The sequence below is a fragment of the Belonocnema kinseyi genome, chromosome 7 (genome assembly GCF_010883055.1).
Source record: "Belonocnema kinseyi isolate 2016_QV_RU_SX_M_011 chromosome 7, B_treatae_v1, whole genome shotgun sequence".
Classification (NCBI taxonomy): domain Eukaryota; kingdom Metazoa; phylum Arthropoda; class Insecta; order Hymenoptera; family Cynipidae; genus Belonocnema; species Belonocnema kinseyi.
Window position 1 is genome coordinate 63,969,849 of NC_046663.1, and position 4,115 is coordinate 63,973,963.

The 4,115-nt window shown below is 31.8% G+C and overlaps 2 protein-coding genes across 2 annotated transcripts in view; one reads left to right on the forward strand and one right to left on the reverse strand.

Moving 5' to 3' along the window:
- LOC117177501 (uncharacterized protein C1orf112-like) overlaps nt 1-4,115 on the reverse strand; it is a 102,185-nt gene that overhangs the window by 86,892 nt on the left and 11,178 nt on the right. The window lies entirely within an intron of this gene.
- The window catches only part of LOC117176473, a 25,602-nt gene that overhangs the window by 17,243 nt on the left and 4,244 nt on the right, over nt 1-4,115 (forward strand). The gene's annotated exons all lie outside the window — the stretch shown is intronic.

A 4,115-nucleotide genomic window follows, 5' to 3' on the forward strand; every position in this document is an offset into this window, starting at 1 on the left:
CTTGCCTGATATCAACTTATTTAACATAACTTTACCCAACAGAACCTGACCTCACCTAACCTGAATTAAGAGAAATTTATTGAACTACACGTAAAGCTCTGGGAGCATATTTTCCCTGTAGCAAATGTGTGCTACATCGAATGGGTCAACTCGAGCCTAACCTAGAAATAAATCTAACCTAGCCTAACCTCACGAAACACAATTAAATTGATTGTGTTGTCCCGCTGTGTTTGCGGTACCGTTTGAATCAGCTTGGACTTAACCTACATAGAGGTTTAACCTATCCTAACCTAACAAAACCTGACCTAACATAACCTAGCCGAATGAAATTCAACCACACGTGTAGCTATGTAAGCGTACGGTTCTCAGTCTTAAATGTGTACTATATTTAATAGGTTAACTCGATCTTAACCTACAAATGAATCTAACTTAACAGAACCTAACGAAATTTTGCTTAACGCAACACAACTTAACTTAAGTGTTCCCGTTGTAACACAATAAAATTCATTTCATTGTACTACAGGTGGTTAAAAATTTAGACGCACCTTACTCATTTGAAAAAACTTAAAACTACAAGTAGAATTGACCCCATTTCAATTAACCTGACAATGTTTGTATCAATTAAAATGTAGAACTGTATCTTAAACATGCAAATGAATAAAAGTTTTATTCAAAATTTTTTTCTCTCTGATTTTCTTAGACTTAAGGGATATATTTATACTATCTTTCGTATTTACATTTTATCTTGCTTTATTACAGACACAGGCGAATAATGCTAGCAACAAGCGGTTACGAAACTCCAGACATTTACTGCTATTAATGTCAAAATCTGAAAGTATGCAAGAACAGGGTTTCCAGCGTAATCGGTTAGGTTAGGTCAGGTTTTGTTAGGTTAGGATAGGTTAAACCTCTATGTAGGTTAAGCCGAAGCTCAATGAAACGGTACCGCAAACACAACGGGACAACACAATCAGTTTAATTGTGTTTCGTGAGGTTAGGTTAGGTTAGGCTAGGTTAGATTTATAGGTTAGGCTCGAGTTGACCCATTCGATGTAGCACACATTTGCTACTGGGAAAATATGCTTCCAGAGCTTTACGTGTAGTTCAATAAATTTCTGTTAATTCAGGTTAGGTGAGGTCAGGTGCTGTTAGGTAAAGTTATGTTAAATAAGTAAATATCAGACAAGGGTTGATTCTTCACAGCTGTCGACATGTTTTTCAAGTGAAAATTTGCATCACTGGCATTATTTTGAAATTTATTTGCCTCAGTGCATGATTTTTCGTCATTTTTTGAGATTATGGCTCAACCATGACGTGATGGGTGATTTTTGATACCGAATTTGAATTCAGCGCCCCAAAATCCATAGGAACACGTGTGTCTTGTTACCAGATCCGCACACTTTTGTTGTGTGGCTGTGTTATAAACGAATTGATGAGTTTACGTAATTGCCCATGTAAATTTATTTAAATAGGTAATATGTTTTTGTTCGAATATCGATTTCTTTGATAAAGGAATAAAAACGAGAAAGCATAAAAAAATCTACGTTTCATCAAAGTAGTTCGTGGCGCTAGTAAAAGATGGATGATGCTACTTTTCTATCTACTTGAGCTCTTTTTGGCCCTCTTAAAAATTGAAAGATCAATACTCAATTACTAGGGAAAGATTAATGATGTCACGTAAATATAAATCACGTGACAGGGGCATCAAAGGTACGATGAAGTGCATGTCTAAACCTTAATCATTTCGCCAAGGTTACGAACCAACAAAATTTGATGAACTGTCTCGTTTTAATTCAAATAAGTTCTTCTTACGGTTTAATTATCGAGGGCGTTAAAAACTTTACTTTCGATTCGACGAACTTTATTAATGGGATCTTTTTACAGATCAGTGACTATTTATTTTTAGTCGAATGAGGGTCTCTACACTACCTGGAAAACCTGGAGTTGTCAGGGAATTTTTTCGAGAGCGTGCTTAATATTTGTTTAAATTGCAATGTATTGTACTGTATTAAACCATTTTGTTGTAAATTGTTTTTTTTTGTTTTTTGTTTGAAATAAATTTTTAAAATAAATATTGAACAATGTCATTTCAATATTCCATCATTTTAGTTCAAAATTCATCTTCTCGGTTGAACGCTAACTTTTTTAACTATTAAATTTTTGGTTCAAAAGTTATCTTTTTTAGTTGAAAATTCGTCTATTTGCGGAAATTTATCTTTTTGGTTAAATACTAAATTATTCTAGTTAAAGAGTCATCGTTTTAGTTGAAAATTCATCACTTTGTTTGAAAAACTCATCATTTTGTTTGAAAATGTAATTATTTATTTGAAAATTAGTCTTTTTATTGTTGAAAATTATTTTTTTCAAACTGAAAATTCAACTATTCTAATTTGATATTCCATCATTTTAGTTAAAAATTCATCTCTTTAATCAAACATTATATTTTTAAATTAAAATTTAGCCATTCAATGTTTGGTTGAAAAATGATCTTTGTAGTTAAAAGTTCGTATTTTTTTGTTGAAATTAATCTTCTTGGTTGAAAATTCACCTTTTAGGTCGAAAATTCAATTATTCTACTTTTTGAAACATAATTTTTGTTTGAGAAATATCCTTCTTGGTTGAAAACTCAATCTTTTTACTTGAAAATACAATAGTTTGCCATTTTCTCTCTTTATTGACTGAAAAATCCTTCCTAGTTGAGAATTTAAATCATATTGGGAAGTCGTCCTTTTTTAGTTTTGACGTTAAAATTCAACTACATGGTTCGGAAGTACAAATAATATGTTTGGTGGAAGTTTAAGCTTTTGTTTTTTTGTTGTTGAAAATTCGACCATTTCCTGGAAAATTTATCTTTGTATGTTGAAAATTCAAATATGTAGTTAAAAATCAATCTATAGATTACCAGTTCTCAAGCAATAATGAAATAATGTAACTTCCAGATAAGAAAGTTAATTTTCAACAACCACAAAATATTTGTCAAGACAATTTTCAGTTGCTGACGTATTCGAACTTTTTTCTAATTTTTCTTGTATCAGCTGCTCTAAAATTTTGTTTCGTAGCAGAAATTTATTTGAGCGTAAAAATTTGTTTCAATAATAATTGAGCTTTTTTTGGCTTGAAGGTTTGTTTTTTAACATAATTTTATTTTGAATTTAGTATGATTTATTTTGTGTTTCAGATTTACTTTATGACTGAATTATACAAACTAAAAAATGTAAATTTCATCGAACGCAAAAGATTCAGAATCACGTTTTTCTTATTATTTTTTGCTATTCCATAAATCCTGAAACAATCGAAGTCAATGTGTGCATGTTAAGAGATTTATGAGTTCGTGGCCCTGAGGGAATATAAATGGTCTCCGTTTCAGTTTAAGTTTTCTTCATTTCTTCTTGGCCTTCAATAGATAGCAGATTTGCATGAAGATTTAGTTCAAGACTACTTTTTACTCGAGTTTTTATTTACAAGGGAAAGCTATATTCTTCGAAATTTTATTTGGAGTCATACTAATCCCGCAGTAATAGGTCATTACCAAACTTGTAATACGCTAAACTGATAAGAATGCGAATGCCTGAGACTGCCGTTTATATCAGGCGACAATGCTCCGGATTTTTAAGTAGAAAGTCTGAGTTCGATTCTTGCTGCCTTACATTTTGGCACTTTTTTTATTCAACTTTTTTTTTGAAATTGACTTTTAAGTTTATTAAAACCAAATCAAAATATTGAGTTTCATTTTCCTCCACTCTATTGAACATTTATACTTATAGTAAAATAAATTCATATAATAATATAATGTACACGGAGAGAAATTTCAAGAGAATAATGCACGGAAGCGCGTGATTTTAGAGCTACAATTTTTACGTGATTTAAAGACTCGATCTCTGTACTCTAAAAACATAAAATTCGAGACCTGAGCCCGAAGGGGCGTGGCCTAATGTCTGCAACTTCGAGACCTATGCTTTAAAATCACGGGTTCCAAGATCTTAGTTCTCGCGCCAAGGCGTAATAAAATCAAAGTGCACGGAAAAAAATTCTTGAGGCGAACGAGTGAATCGAGAATATATTAAACTCAAAGAAAGTGTACGCTTGGATTAGGTAAAACGTTTAGTTAGAAGAGT